Here is a 17039-nt window from a genome sequence, read left to right as displayed (position 1 = left end):
GGTTAATACTGTAAGCTAAAGCACAGGTACTCAGGTATTTATTGTTATTATAAGAAGTGTGAGGGGACAATCAGTCACTCCTTATCTGGAGCACAGACTCAGCAGAAACCAGGCTGTGAGGAAACAGAAGCGAAACCACGTGACCCGCCCCTGACTCATGACGAAGGGAAAGCCATCTACAAGCACGTGATCGCAATCCCTCCCCTTTGCTTGTCATTCATGGGTGTTTCGCCAATCAGAGGACTGAATGGCTTGTTGCTGGAGGAGAGAGGCGGGGACACGAAGCAAGTGTGTGTGCTTTCAGGAAATGACACAGAGAGGAGCTGGAGGAGGAGGGTGGTGCAGGTAATGTGCTTCTGTGTATGTTCTGTATTGTATTTGTATATGTTCTGTATCTGCGCTATATATGATCTATGCATGCTGGGTGTTATATATATATATATATATAAAAAAAAATTATAGGTCTGCTCTATATATAGCCTATGTATGCTGGGTGTTCTATATATAGGTGTGTGTGTGTTGTGTTCTTAAATAAATAAATAAATATATATGTCTCTCCTCCCCCCCCCCCCCGTGCAGTTAGTTGAGGTGAAGTGTTGGTGAGTTGCCTCTATCTATGACATGGGGTGCCCAACCAGTGGCCCGTGGCCTCCTGCCCTGGGATGTCAGCTTGGCAAGTCCAGATAGTGGGTTGCCGACCCACCATCCCAAAGCAAGAGGGTTGCGAATGAAGCCGGCGGTAGAGGAAGCAAGTGGTTGCGGAGCAGAGCCTCATAAGCTGACCTGAATGGAAGACTGTTATTAAAGGGAAGTTTATTACTAAAATCAGTGTGTATATGGACATATCTGGGCTGCTTTCAAAATGATCTGCAGGTGCAGCGCAGAACACCTGCAGGTTACCTGCACTGAGCCATAGACTTCTGCTATTACCTGCTTGTTTGATGCACTTCAGAAAGTGCACAATCCCTGCAGAATATAATAAAAGTCTATGGCAAAGTACAGCTAAGCCACAGGTGCACTACGCTGCACCCTCAGTGTGGGTAAACCACAGTGCGTCAGGGTGAAAGCAGCCTTGGGCTGCTTTTGAGACGATCAGTTCTAACACAATCAGAACCTCCATTCACCTCTAGTGAACCACAGATGTAAACAAACTTGTGGCTATTTACACCCACCTACCTCCAATCCGATAAAAAAAAATACAGAAGGGAAGGGGGTCCATCCCCTTCGATCTGAGGGCCCATAGAGTTGAGTGGGCTGTGTCTGTATCAGCTCTGCATATGCGGAGTGCACTTGGACCTGTCATCCGCCCACTCATTGTGGGTCGTGATTAGTTACCAAGTTGCAAAAGTGGCCCTCGCTCTTCAAAAGGTTGGGCACCCCTGATCTATGACCTCCTCATAGTTTGTGGCCCCCTTGCAGTCTTCCTGCCCCCCCCTCCATTGCCTCTTAATATAGACCCTATCAGGAAATGTGGGGACCCCATATAATGACATCGGGTATCCCTGGTCTGTTATGGGTTTCCTGTGTGTCACGCTGGCCTGGTTGGCATTACCGGGTATGCAGCAGAATTGTGTGTGTGCTCCAGAAGCGCGCTGTTCCTTAGACTTTAGTATCGCCAGCTGCATGCGCAAAACTGCATGGTGCGGTACAATGGTAAAATAAAGATTGGGAGACTTCTTTCCCCATGATTCTCCCAGGAGAGGCACCCCTTTGAAATGACTGCCCTGCAAGTGATGTGTGAATGCACATGGGGTTGCACCGATTCCAATACTGCGCATTTGCACAAGTACTTGTGCAAATGCTGTGATACTTTTTTATACTTTATAAAGAAGATCTCCCTGAAAGGGGTTGGTGACGTAGCCTTCCCAGGATTCATCTGTGGTGGGGGGAGGGGGGGCGCTACATCACCAGAACCTAAAGTTAGCCATACATGGATTTCTTTTTTTCTGGGTGGAGAAATTCTTCCTGCTGTGTTATTGTATTCTGACAGCAGGTACTGCTCTCTCTCCCCCCCCCCCCCCCAAATATGGTGGGTGGGGAAGGTCCACTTAAGTCTAGGTTCACATTAGGGTTGCACCTAGTTTTGCAACAGCTGGAGCTCCTCTAATTGCATATCCCTGGTGTAAGAAATAGGTAATTTTATTAGTTTTACTAAATAGATTGCATTAATGTAGTCAAGTTTATTAATGTGGAAAATAATTATTATGACTCAGGAAAACTGGGATAAATATACTTTTTTTTTTCTTACAAATATATTTAATACCTAATTGCAATAGGTGAGTTCTAAAGTGGGAGGGGCCTGTGCAATTTGAGTGGACCATTTTACTGCAGGGCCTGCTTTTAATAAGACAAGGTCCAGGAGAGATGCACATTGACATGCAGAGTGTTAAGCATAACTCCTCTTGTTGTGGGGGGAGAGAGACTTCACCTCTGGGTGATCTATGTACACTGCAGGGTTTTTAACAAACGACTGTTATAGATTCCTATCTTTTGTTATTTTAAAGAAATAGCCGTTTGGTTGTCTGTATCCATGTGCAGCGTGAATGTGTATGGGAGCGGTTTTATCATCATCATCATCAATCAGCTGCTGCACCTGCAGGGTTCTAATGAGGAAAGTGGCAGGATCTGCATCCTTTTTATGTATAATTGCACCAAAAATTAATATTATGTTGCATGAGATGCCAAAAATCTGACTTGTATCTAGGAAAATCAGTGAGCCAATCACACAAGTAGAAAATCACATTTCTGGGGAAGTTCTGTACACCATCTGTATACGGAATGCCTCCAGGTTGCCATAGTGCATTGCATTTTACAGAAAATTGCAGCGGCTGCAGATTAGGAAGGAAATGCATTTTTGGAAATTTTTTAATATTCAATTACAATATGACTTTAATAATTTCTAATTTCGTCGAACAAAAAATAGTAAGTTCCTCTTTAAGGCAGCCATTTAATTTGAATGGGCATCCTGATCCACCAAAAATGGAGCATGCACTATTCTTAGCAGAACACAACAAAGCAACACAAATAACACACACTTGCATAACACAACAGTATCAATCCAACATCCACAGAGTACAGTAATAATATTGGGCCGGGGCTATGAGATCTGGAAACGTTTGCTGTAGACTTTCCCCACGGCTGTTCTTTACATGCTGGATCTCTGTAAAGAACAGCCGTGGGACCAGAACGTAATGTAGCCAACTATGTTGACGGGACATGCTTTGGGCACGTCTTCCGCCTGTGATGTCACATCGAGTTGCTTCCGCTGTGATAATGAAAACGAGGCTTGGTCTTCACACAGGAGTTAGGGCTAACCAGACACTATTGGTCCTTCATTTTTTGCAGTATGGGGATTGGATATGTGGGAAGGTCACGTGATAGCGTTACTTCCTGTGCGGAAATACAAACGGGATCCGGAGGAGGAGGTTTAGAGTGGGATTCAGTATATAAAGAAAGGCAGTATGGCGTGTCACCCGAGCCCCGAGACGACTTGAAGTTTCACGAAACGCGTCGGGCGGTGTTACACGCTGTTTACTGCCTAGAGAAATTGTATCAGTTGGAGAAGGAGAGACACGTGGACATCAGCGTACGGCCGACGCTTTCCACTCGTTCATGCCTAATCTCACTGCTGTATTGTAAGTGTGCCTTTTTAGTTTGAGTTTTATAATTAAAAAAAAAAGCAATTTTACACTATTGGAGCGCCTTTTTCTCCCTTTTATGGTGAATTTGGTAATTTGTACATATGGGGAGCCTCTCTATACCATGATCTTGGAAGAGGGTGGAGTTCTGCAGGACTGAGGAGCATGTGTAGCAGGATCCAATCTTTCTCAAGTCATCTTCCAGGACGGCACACCTGAGAGATGAGAGGCTCCTCCCTACAGGAAACACAATCAATCGACAGCTGTTTTAAGTCCCCACCCTTCCCCTTGATCCTCAGTTTTTGATTGTGTTTCTCCCTACACAGCGAAACTGTTTGTTTTTTTCCAAATGACCCGAAGCCTGGGGCTGGTGGTCTCCCCCTGGGAGCCAGACCACAAGCCTGGGAAGCCTCTGGGTCTGGTAGGATATTCTTGTCCTTCCTGGGGGGTTCCCCTATCTTTTCCTCAGGGCGGGCAGCAGAAATTGGAAGAGCCCCCCTGAGAGCTGAAGGACCCTGGGTACAGTGGTGTACCCAGAACTTCAGGGGCCATTATCCTGTCTCCCCCCTCCTTACCTGTACAGGTGGCTGTTCAGACGGGGGTGCTGGCCATCGGTTCTTTCCAGGGGGCTTGTCCCCGACTCCTGGGTCCCCGGTAGCTCGCGTGGGCTGCCGGAGAGGGCGTGGCAACAAGCACCCGCGTCATTTTCAAACTTCGGGAAAATGGCAGCGGCGTTCTTACCCAGGAGGGAAGGCTGAGAGTCAGTAGGAGCAGGCGCCCACATCCTCCTTTCTCTAGAGCGAGGAGGCACCAGTTTACTACGGTGGATGTCTGCCTTAACCACCTCAGATATGAAGATGGGAATGAGGAATGGAAGGCATTGCCCCCCCCCCCCATGTATATAGACTGACTTCCCTATGGGGACAGCAGTTGGGGGGGGGGGAGCACTTTGGCGGCTATCCTCCTTGCGTGTGGACCATAAGGATGGAAAAGCAAGCCCGCTGGCTGTGGCAAAAAGAGGAAGACGACAACGGTGAGTACTTTACTTTCCTTTTGCCGTGGGAATTTAGCTGCAAAATCCCCAATTCCAGCCAGAGGGTTCCTGGGCATTTGAGATCTCACCTGGGGTCTGGATTCAAATAGCCCTTAAGCTTCTGCTAAAAACACCAGCCGCAGCTCCCTCTTACATCAGAGAAGCTGTATGGTGGACAGGTGGTGCAGAGGAACGAGTGTGCCTAAACCACCTCAGATGAGAAAGAGGTAGGTAGGCCATTGCTCCCCCTTCCCCGTGTATATACTGACTGGTGCAGTGCAGAACCTGGGGTCGGGATACAAATAGCGCAGACGCCACTGCTAAAACCACCAGCCACAGCTCCCTCTTACAGCAGAGACACTGTGGTTATCGCAGCAGTAGGTTGCCAGCCTCTCCCTACATGCCCAGTTGTGGTACATTTAGTAGGGATGAATATAGCGTACAGAGGGGACCTGGTAGATACAAAGTTACTTACAGGCCAGGTATACCACTGAACAGGTTATTAATTGGGCAGTGGTTGGTGGATTCAGAAGCTCCCCTGGTCAGCAGGTGCACTAGGTTACCGGCCCTATTAGCCCAGCTGCTAGGAATCTGAAGTTGCTTCACAATGTTCAAAAGCTGACCTAACATTCAAGGATGGGCAGAGACCAAGCTACTGTGTGGCACAGTAGGGGTTCCCTTGTCACAGATCCTCCTTTTGGGGGTTGCCTGCTATAGTTAACTTTCATAAGCTCCAACCTCCCACTCCACCTTTACACTGTGTTTATATTATAGTGTAGGAGGTAAGAAGAAACTTTTTTTATTGGTTTGGGCTACAATCCACGCAGTGGCAGATCTAAAGGCGATTCACCATAGATCGCTCCCTACATCCTTTTAATTGAGGATTTTCTGTGCAAACCTATGCAAGAGCTACATAATTAATTATTTGAAGCCTGCAAATAGCTATTTACCTCCCAGGCTAAACTGGTAACCACCTCTTCTAGAGAGGTCTTAAATTGGTCTCTAGGGCTGGGCTGATTGAGACTTTAGTTGCTAATCAGCACCACCTGGATATGTGCTGGCTAGCGTTTGCTCAGTCTATGGAGGTAAGGTAGGACAACAACTACTACTAATAGTAGGGTGTCCAACCATTTTAGGATCTGTTCCTTCTCTGGTGGTGAAGGTTTAGTATCTACAGCCCAGGCTATGCCTATGAAATAAATTGCCTGTTGGTTATTTCATAAAGGGATAGACCATGACTCCTCATTGGCTGCACACCAGTAGACCTCAGTAGTGAAGGTTTGTGCTTGCTGGGATGTTTTTGTGGCACAGCAGAAATACACATTGAGATTTGTGACATCTCTGCTTATAAGGTCTATATTGCTGTACATCAGAAGTGCACTGCACTGAAGCTTGTTTGCTGTCCTTTATATACTAAAGGTACTGCTTTGTTTGGCTACAGATCAGAAAAATACAACAGTGAAGGTGGTCTGTACTTTCTGGTTTTGTGTTGCACAGCAGAAATGCACATCATTGTGTCTGGTGACATCTCTGCTCATAATGGTTATATTGTTGCACATCAGACATACACAAGATTGAGGTCTGTCTGTGGGGCTTTGTGTCCTGTTTTACTGCCTTGTTGGTTACTTATCAGAAAGGCAGCAGTGAAGTCTGATGGTCCTGATTTGCGTGGCGCTGTGCTGATTCAGACAGTGCTATTAACAGCAATGGCTGCCGAGTTTAAACATGCGATTTGACATGTTGAGTCGCATGACAAATCATTTCAATATGGATGTGCTATCTCTATTCATAGTGTTTTATTGTTGCACATCAGATTTATACAGCATTAAGGTCTGTGAGGTTTTGTGTCCTGTATTACTGCCTTATCAGAAAGGCAGCAGTGAAAATTGATGGTTCGAATTTGTTGGGCTACATAGTAGAAATACAAATTGAACCCCTGCCAGGTGTAGTACATATACTGCCTTTGGTAATCCATGTAGCACCACAAAGTGGTGTTGTGCTGATTTTAGCCATGCGATTTGACATGTTGAGTCGCAAGGCCAAATCGCTTCAATATGCATGTGCTATCTCTATTCAGAATTGTTATATTGTTGCACATCAGACATACACAGGATTGAAGGTTGTCTGTCCTCTATGCCTTGCATATACTGCCTTATTGGCTGCATATCAGAAAGGACACAGCAGTGAAGATTGCTTGTCTTTTTCTGATTTTGTTTTTGCTGCTCAGCTGAGAGACACATTGAGGATGGTGGCCTCTCTGCTCAGTATTGGTATATTGCTACACATCAGACATACACAAAGATTGAATGTTTGTGTCCTGTATGTCCTATATTTACTGCCTTATCGTTTGTATATCAGGCTAAGCAGTGTTTCTCATGGATCTACCTTTCTGCATCTTAGGGATACACAGCAGGGGTTTGTTGGCTGCAATCCTCCAGGGAGTCACAGCATTGGGGACCCCTTACTTGTTCGACCTGAAAATTGCTATTTGTTTTTTTTTTTTTCCCTGCGACCTGTGTAATCTTGAGGTCTGTGGATCCAGGAATCAGGGACTGCTGGTGTCGCACAGACACAAATGGTACCCATTGGAAGCCATAGTATATGACTTCTCATGCGTCTTGCAGTCCCAAGTCGCAGGTTGGGTCGCACGGGTGTGGGAACCCTAAACTTATCTGTCCCTTCTGATTGAGGTTTTGCTACACAGCAGGAATACTCATCATGGCGTTATTGTTTTATTTTGCAGCAGACCAGAAAGATTGCAGCTGTAAAGGCTGTCTGTCTTTTTCCTCAGTGTCTGCTTTTATGTTGTTGCACAGCAGAAATACTCAAGATTGAAGCTTGTTGGTGCTTTCTGTTTCAGAAAAACACAATGCTGCAGGTTGCTTGTGTCCTTTCTCAGTGTTGGTTCTATCTGAACTACACTACAGAAGTGCATGACAGAAAGGATTGTCTTGTGTTCCATATTTTTCCCTGTGGCATAGCAGAAATGCACAACACGGGAGTTGGTGTTCATATTAATCTTATAACTGTGGTGGTTTGTCAGAAATACACAACATAGAAGTTTGGGTCTTTCTGTCTTTATAGCCTTGTTTTGCTGTACATAGGTAAAGCACAACAGTAAAGGGGGTTCCTGTCCTTTCCGTATTTATATATCAGTTATGACCTAGCTAGCTGCACTAAAGAAATACGCAGCATTTAGGGTTTGCTTGAGTCTTAATGTTTTTACGTCTTGGCAGCACATCAGAAAACCAGACTATGAGGACTGTTTGTCTACGTTGAGGTTCAGATTTGGGTCTCTTCCCATATTTGATATATTGGTTTAGCTAGTCACACTCAGGCACACAACATTGTTGTCTATGCTTGTGTCCTTTCTGTCTAAATCTATTGTGCCGTGCCCACAATCTATGATCATTTTATTTGTGATATTATTAATGCATGTATCACCTTTTTGTATTTCAGCCTTCTTTTCCATGGAGGGGCCAGGAGTTCGGGCTGCAGCTGCCACATGTCAGAAAACCTTGACCACTTGCATTCAGGGATGCCAGAACCATTTCCTAGGGTTGAAGCCCTGTAGGGTTATGGGACACTGGAGGAAGGGGATAATGAATCGCCCTGTTTAGTAAGAACTTGGAGAGCTCTGTTCAGAGGAGTATTAGGGCCTGAGGATGAAGTATAAAGATGTATACCCGATCGAATAGGTTTCGGCTCGGTGCATGGCCTTCATTTTGCCCTTTTAGCAAAACTAGACATAGCAATATGGGTAGTCTACTCCTGCTAGGGACTTTAATCTCCTGAAGAAGGCTCTCAGGCGTAAGTAAGGACATAGATTGGGCGTGCCTTAAACCCAGGGTTCAAGCTTCTGTTAATCTATTTCCCTTAAGTAGGCTTCCCTTTAGTCTTTTGCTGACATAAAGATAAAAAGGAAGCAGTTTTATTTCCCTCAACAGGATAGTGTTAAGACAGGCCCTCTTATTGATTAATGTAGTGTCCTTGTCTTACACAGGTCTCTTATTTATCTTTTTAGTGGTTCTAAGTAGCACCTACAGGCATAATAGGCCATGGTTGTTAGATGTGGAGATAGGCAACATTGCTAACCTACAAGTTTAACATGTTTTCTGATTCCATTTTTAAGAGCCCATTTCACCTAGATACTGCATCTGAAGCGGAAAAGGCAGGAACATCTGTGGAGCAGACCTGCAGATCAGCCGCATGATCCAGCTAAGATGCCTTCATCAAGCATATGAGCGTATGGAGTGGAGGTAAAGCTCACTGCAGAGCCAAGGTTCGCCAAGAGGGTTTTGCAGTGGCCCCACCCTAAGGTAGGCCTGAGGTACTTGTTTATCCTCTCAGGTGTGCCGTCCTGGAAGATGACTTGAGAAAAGTACCAGTTACTTACCGGTAACTGTCTTTCTGGGAAATCTTCCAGGACGGCAGGCCTACTTCCCGCCCGTTGGAGGAGGGAAAATTCTAGAACACTAGAAGGTGAGTACCTATGAGGAATGATTTCCCTTGTGAACCTGGTTCAGGAGTTACTTCTCTACAAACTGAGGATCAAGGGGAAGGGTGGGGACTTAAAACAGCTGTCGATTGATTGTGTTTCCTGTAGGGAGGAGCCTCTCATCTCTCAGGTGTGCCGTCCTGGAAGATTTCCCAGAAAGACAGTTACCGGTAAGTAACTGGTACTTTTTTGATGTGCGAATATTTGTTTGACATCTGGTAAGGAGCCAATTTTGATGTTTGGTGGTGCACTACGCTTTGTTCCACGATTTATGAAGCAAGAACTCAGAATATTTTGGACACTATTACTGACACGGGGTGTTTTTTCTGCTTATAATTGATTTCACAAGTTTTTTTGAGGACTACCACACAAGGATATATTTAGCAATTAAGGAGGACATTTTTTTTGATCAACCTTTCATGCATTTTTTGGGATTATTAATATGCAAGCTTAAAATGTAATTCATATTATTATTGTTTGGTGAATAATAATCCCGTTCACTATGACTATTTAATAACACTTTGTGCACTTTATTTCTATATATTTTTACTTTTATCCAACACGGTCCATTTGTTTGAACATTGGGATCACGTGGGAAATTATTTTAGTAAACATAAACTGCTAAATACTAGAGCTGCATGATTCTGGCTAAAATGAGAATCACTATTTTTAATTTTTTATTTTTTTTTTACTTGCGGCATTTTTCATTATTTTATTTTTAAATTTATTCAAGTGTATTTTTTTTCTCAAAAAAATGCGTTTGAAAGACCGCTGGGCAAATACAGTGTGACATTAAATATTGCAGCAATTGCTATTTTATTCCCTAGGGTCTCTGCTAAAATATATATAATTATGTATGTATGTATGTATGTGGGTTCCAAGTAATTTTCTAGCAAAAAATATTGATTTTTAACTTAAGAAAGAAGTGTTAGAAAAAGATTTAGACTTTTAAAGCGGTAGTAAACCCGCTGAATTTTTTTTTCCATACCTGCAAGGGAAAAGGCACAATGAGCTGGTATGCACCGTATACTAGCTCATTATGAAACACCTTTAGAACAAGGCCCCAACATCTCGCCCAATACACGCCGAGGGAGCTGACATGTTTCCTCATGTGTCTTCCAGATATCGCGGCTCTGGCGCTGTGAGTGGCCGGAGCGGCGATATCGTCCTGTTTCCTGTTTCAGATTTTTCTTTCAGACTGATGAGATTTTGGGGAGATTCGCTTTTACTTTTCCTTGTTGACTAATTGTCTCTAAATGATGGATAAACCAACATTGTACGGTTGCTGGAACATAACATGAGGGGAAACCTTCCAATGGGGACATCAAGATATAGTCAAAAATTTCCCCTCAAAAGGGTGGAACTTTATAGGCATGAACTGTGAGATATACAATTTTTTTTATTTTTATAAAAAAGTATAAAGTATTTTTATTAAACAATGTATCAAAAATACAATAGATGTTGTACTCATGCAATCATATACTTGAAAGGTATTTGTACAAATTTATCCTTTTGAGTGCGTAATGTATTCGAAAAAATTGCAGCAACATATGCATTCAAAATATAAGTGAAAAAAATAGATCATATGCATTCGATGTAGCCTACGCGCTATGCAGTCTTTATGTACTCCTTCAGGGATAGTTCGATATGCAATCTAACATGTAGAAAAGAGATATATATTTTCAAGCAGCAACATAAACAGAAACGCAAGCAAAAACTGAACAGCTAAAAAACGGCAATAAAAAATAAAAATAGCTATTAAAGTGGAGGGCCACCCTAAAAAAATAAATAAAATGCATTTTAATATTCTTAAAAAAAAAAAAATTTACAAAAAAATTTTTTTTTTTTTACTCCCCAGAAACCCTGTTGCTAATCTGCCTCTTCCTATTCCGAGGCGCTGTTTCTTCAATTCTTCCTCCTTGGCGAGCTGCCCCGTTGTCTTCTGGGACATGTGTGTGTGTCCCAGGAAACCCACGGGGCCGATTACAAAGCGGCTCGCGCCCGTAGGCAGTGAAGCCGCAAGGCTCCACTGCCTGTTTCCCTTAGGATGGCGGTGCCGGCCGCTGATCCGATGGACGGATCGGCCTCAGGGTGGCTGACATCGCGGGCTCGCTGGACAGGTAAGTGTCCTTATTAATCTGACTTTTTTTTTTTTTTCAATGTTCCCCTTTAAGTGGCAGAAGCTGGTTTAGACAAATGTAGGAAACATGCATAAAAGTGTAAAGCCCATACCAAATGAGCAAAAATTGAGCAAATGACCAGGATGGACCGATTTTTTTTTTTTATTTATTTATTTTTTTTTTTTCCTACGAGGTAATCGCCTCACAGTACAATGAAAATTGCAAGAGTATACTTGCATAAGGACCGCCTCACGCCGATATACGTTGGCAAAATGGCACGGCTGGACACAATCGCGTATCTGGTTTTTTTTTTTATTTTTTTTTTTTACCAAAAATATGTAGAAAAATAAGTATTGGCCTAAACTGAGGGAAATTATTTTATTTTTTTTAAATATATATTTTTGGGGGATATTTTATTATAGCGAAAAGTAAAAAATATTGCATTTTTTTTTTTTTTTTTCAAAATTGTCACTATTTTTGTTATAGCGCAAAAAATAAAAACCGCAGAGGTTATCAACTACCAACAAAAGAAAGCTCTATTTGTGGGGGAAAAAATGACATCAATTTTGTTTTGGGAGCCGTGTCGCACGACCGCGCAATTTTTCAGTTATACAACACAGTGCCGAATCGCAAAAAGGGGCCTGGTCCTTTGGCTGCAAATTGGTCCGGGGTTTAAGTGGATACAGATAAAGCTGTCTACATTTCCATTCCTCCCGACACAAACCCCTCAAAAGAAAAAAAAGGGCCTATAATTAACTTCCTCTTTTGCTCCCCCGTCAGGCTTGCAAATTAAAAGCATAATGGGCTAGTATGCATTGCATACTAGTCCATTATATGACACACTTACCTGCAAACGAAGCCCACACCCCCTCTTTCATCCGGGGCCACGGACTCTGGCTCTGTGACTGGCCGGAGCCATGTGATGTCACTCCCGCACATGCGTGGGAGCCGTCAGTCACAGCACACAGGGGTCTGTTTCTTCACAGCGCACAACATCGACACACAACGGTGCATATTTAGGAGATATTTCCACTACCTATAGGTAAATTGCAGACAGGCTAGATCAGTGATGTGGCAAACTCTGGTGCCCCAGATGTTTTGGAACTACATTTCCCATGATGCTCATGCATTCTGCAGTGTAGTTGAGCTTCATGGGAAATGTAAGTCCAAAACATCTGGGGTGCCAAGGTTCACCACTACTGCATTAGATTATACCAGTGTTTCTCAACTCCAGTCCTCAAGGTGCCCCAACAGGTCATGTTTTCAGGATTTTCCCCAGATGAAACAGCTGGGGTAATTACTAAAGCAGTGAAACTGTTAAAATCACGTGTAAAATAATGGAAAGCCTGAAAACATGACCTGTTGGGGCGCCTTGAGGACTGGAGTTGAGAAACATTGGATTATACTAAAGATTTCTGCCTTGATGTCTAGGACTCTGTGCAGCAGACAGTAAATTGAAATGAGTTTCTTGATGGCAGTTTCTGTGGTCGGAGACAAGGGAAGGGTATTTGTCACTGCTTCTGTAGCATGCTGTTGCTTTGTCAAAATTGAATGGGCGCCAAAAAAACGATTAATTTATTATATAATTTTTTTTTTTGTTTTTAAGTGTTATTTAGTTCTCTCTTAGGAACATTGACCAGTTTAAACTAGTTCTTGGTTTCAATGATACTTAGTCTTGTATCCCAACTACACATAATATTATTCATAAACAATCATTCTGGGGCTGACTTTGGTTTGCAACCAGTTGAATTACCAGTAACGTTAAACTTTGGTGTCCATTATTTGAATCATATCCAAGACCACGTTGCTGTAAGCGGGGCCACATTTAACTTTGGGCGCCATAATCCTGTACCTGCAGTATAGACAGATTTTCCCTGTATAGTTATAGGATACTTTTTTTCTTTTTTTGATATGCTGCAGCTACTTGAGTACAATAACCATCAGTGTACATTCCTCCACCTAAACTCAGCTTGCCAGGCATCCATCTCGGATATTGAAAACAATGGGACTGTGCCGCAGCCACAAGCCCCTTGGCTCAAGGTTGTGTGGTGGTATATCAATACAAAATCCCCTTTTGGGTTTAAAATAAAAACGCACTCAGGATGCAGCAGATTCACCTCCTGAATGCCTGGCAGCTACTACCTCCCTCGGAAAAAGGATTTGCCACGGCATAGGTTGACATATCGGGGCCCTTTAGCATCAGACCTAAAAAGAAAAACCCCTATAACTTCCCTTACAGACCTTTCTTTAGCTAAAATACCCAACTTTTATAACCTGTCCTTTACACCTAGCCCACATCCAACTCCTAAAACCCCCTCTACCTTGCACAGCATGGCTTATCTCCTCCAGAAAAATAATTGAACACTTCTTTGCTCAAAATTGTTGATGATGGAGAAGGCACTTGGAAATGACATGCACCAATCAGCCATAACATTATAACCACCCACTGAATATTGAGTAGGTCCCCTTTTTGCCACCAGAACAGTCCTGACCCATTGAGGCATGGACTCCACTAGACCTCTGAAGGTATGCTTTGGTATCTGGTTCCAAGTCACCAGTACCTGACCCTTCATGCTTCCACCAGCTTGCTGCCTTCTTCCCAGAGTGCATAATGGTGCCATCTCGTCCCCAGTTAAGCGACATACATGCACCCAGCCATCCATATATAATAGAAAAAAAAAAACTTGATTTATTTAGTCAGGTCACCTTCTACCATTGTTATGTGGTCTAGTTCAGTCATGCTCATGTGCCCATTGTAGAAGCTTATGGGTCAGCATGGGCACCCTGACCAGTCTGCAGCTATGCCGCCCCTTGTACAACAAACTGAAACAAAATAGGGGATAGTTTTATAGCATTTTTATTTGTTTTTTTACTAGTAATTGCGGCGATCAGCTTTTTATATATATATATATATATATATATATATATATATATATATATATATATATATATATATATATATATATATATATATATATATATATATATATATATATATATATATATATATATATATATATATATATATATATATATATATATATATTAATTTTTTTTTTTTTTTTTTTTATATATATTGTGACTGTGACATTATGGCGGACATATCAGACATTTTTGGGACCATTTATACAGCGAACTGTGCTATTTACCGTATATACTCGAGTATAAGCCGAGATTTTCAGCCTCTTTTTTGAGGCTGAAAGTGCCCCCCTCGGCTTATACTCGAGTCATCGCTGTCTGCCCGCTCGATCAGCGTGTCGAGCAGACAGACAGCGGCCATTCTGATTCAAAAGCCGCGCCTCCGGCTCCCCCTTCGCCTGTGATAGGCGGAACACTGAATTTCCCAGCAGCCTGTGTTCCGCCTATCACGGACTTCGTATCATCCTCGTACTACGGACGAGGATGATACGACGTCTGTGATAGGCGGAACACAGGCTGCTGGGAAATTCAGTGTTCCGCCTATCACAGGCGAAGGCGGCGGCGCAGCTTTTGAATTTTACAATGGCCGCCGACGAACGAAGAGGGCACGGGACGGAGGCAAGGCACAGGACGGCACGGCACGGGACGGGACGGGACGGGACCGGAGGCAAGGCACGGCGGCGAGGCACGGCGGCGAGGCACGGCGGCGAGGCACGGAGGCAAGGAGGCTCGGCACGGGACGGAGGCTCGGGACAAAGGCTCAGGACACAGGTAGGCTGGACACACACACACACACACACACACACACACACACACACACACACACACACACACACACACACACACACACACACACACACACACACGGATACACACACACACACAGGGATGGATGGATGGATGGAGACACACACACACAGGGATGGACGGACACACAGGGATGGACGGACACACAGGGATGGACGGACACACAGGGATGGACGGACACACACACAGGGATGGACAGGCATGTCTTACCCTCGGCTTATACACGAGTCAATAAGTTTGCCAGTTTTTTTGGGGGTAAATTGGGGGCCTCGGCTTATATTCGGGTCGGCCTATACTCGAGTATATACGGTAAATGCACTGATTCCTGTGTAAATGACACTGGCTGTGAAGGAGTTAACCACTAGGGGGCAGTGTAGGTGTTATGTATGATGTTATGTGTGTGTTTTTTATTTTTTATTGTAGGGGGCGTGGCCTGGCATGTGACATCACTGATTGTCCTTCCCTATGAAAGGGAACAGATGATTGGTGCCAGCAACAGTAGGAAGCACGGGGAGAGGTTTGTTTACGCGGACCTCTCCTCGCTCTGTGACCCAATCGTGGGATACCAGCGGCGATCTGGTCCTGCGGTCACGGAGCTCAGGACCGGGTCGCTGGCGGCACGCTCCCGACCCACTGCTGGGCACTTAAAAAGCAACGTACAAGTTCGTGATTGTGCCATTCTGCCGACATATATGTGCAGGAGGCGGTCCTTAAGTGGTTAAAGGAATGGGCTGGGACATTCAGGCTGTGAAGGAAAGATCTAGATGATGCTGGATGTTCTCCAGCCAGGACATAAGGCTGGGTTCACACTGCTGCGGGGGGGAGATCCGGATGTGATTCGCACTGCAGTGCAAATCACATCCGATCTCCGTAGCGATGCGAGTTCAGCCATACAGATAGTATGGCTGAATTCGCATCGCTCCCGCAGCAAACTCGCACGGGACCCTTTTTTTGGTCCGCAACAGAATTGGATCGCATGGGGGTTCACACCATGCGATCCGATTCCTGTGCAAGTCGGCAGATCGCACTGCGATATGCGGACGGATCTGGGGGTGTCATTAACCACTTGCCGACCGCCTAACGCCGATCTACGTCATCAGAATGGCACGGGCAGGCATAAGCACGTAGATGTACGTGTTTTGCCTCCCGCGGGTCGGGGGCCCGATCGGGCCCCCGCCCGGTGCCTGCGGCGGTCGGTTTTCGTTCGGGAGCGATCCCGGACGAGGGGACGGCCATTCATTCATGGCCACCCCCTCGCGATCGCTCCCGACGAATGGAAATCCCCGGTGACATCACTTCCTCTCCTGTAATGTAAACACAGGAGAGGAAGTGATGTATTCTCTCCTCCGTGTCGGTATTTTTCGTTCCGACACGGAGGAGAGCGGATCAGTGAGTTGCACCAACACATCCCACACACAGTAGAACATGCCAGGCACACTCACACCCCCCCTTTACCCCCCGATCACCCCCCCAATTACCCCTGCCCCCCAGTCACAGTGACACCAATGTCATTTTTTTTTTTTTTTTTTTTTTTTTTGCATTGGTGTCATTTGTGACTGTAATAACTGTTAGGGCAGTTAGGGTTAGCCCCCTTTAGTTCTAATGTACCCCCCTAACCCCCCCAATAAAGGTTTAACCCCATGATCACCCCCCGTCGCCAGTGTCACTAAGGCTGGGTTCACATTGCAGCGGTTTATGAGAACGAATGTGATTCGCACCGCACTGCAGTGCAAATCACATCCGATCTCTGTGCGATTCGAGTTCAGCCATTCGCCGCACCCGCCGCACCCGCCACACCCGCCGCACCCGCCGCAAATTCGCACGGGACCCTTTTTTTGGCCCGCAGCAGAATCGGATCGCATGGGTGTTCACACCATGCGATCCGAGTTTGCAGATCGCACTGCGATATGCGAACTGATCTGGGGGTGTCAGTAACATTTCACTGACACTCCCAGCAGTTCGCATAGGGCAGTGTGAACTGCCGCCGGGAGGCATGCGATGCGGGAACCCGCCGCGGATTCGCG

The 17039-nt window shown here is 44.8% G+C and overlaps 1 protein-coding gene across 2 annotated transcripts in view; it reads left to right on the top strand.

Annotated features, from left to right (window-relative positions):
• The first annotated feature begins 244 nt into the window (after positions 1-244).
• The window catches only part of LOC143981833 (interferon alpha/beta receptor 2-like), a 97216-nt gene continuing 80421 nt past the window's right edge, over positions 245-17039 (top strand). For both annotated transcript variants that reach the window (XM_077479962.1, XM_077479960.1), the window contains exon 1: positions 245-345. The gene's annotated coding sequence lies outside the window, so the exon portion shown is untranslated. The remainder of the gene's footprint in view (positions 346-17039) is intronic.

Source organism: Lithobates pipiens, unplaced genomic scaffold (assembly GCF_037356315.1).
Source record: "Lithobates pipiens isolate NorthernLeopardFrog02 unplaced genomic scaffold, aLitPip1_a1.2 Scaffold_16, whole genome shotgun sequence".
Classification (NCBI taxonomy): domain Eukaryota; kingdom Metazoa; phylum Chordata; class Amphibia; order Anura; family Ranidae; genus Lithobates; species Lithobates pipiens.
Note: the sequence above shows the minus strand (reverse complement) of the source record. Positions and strands in the feature narration are given on the sequence as shown.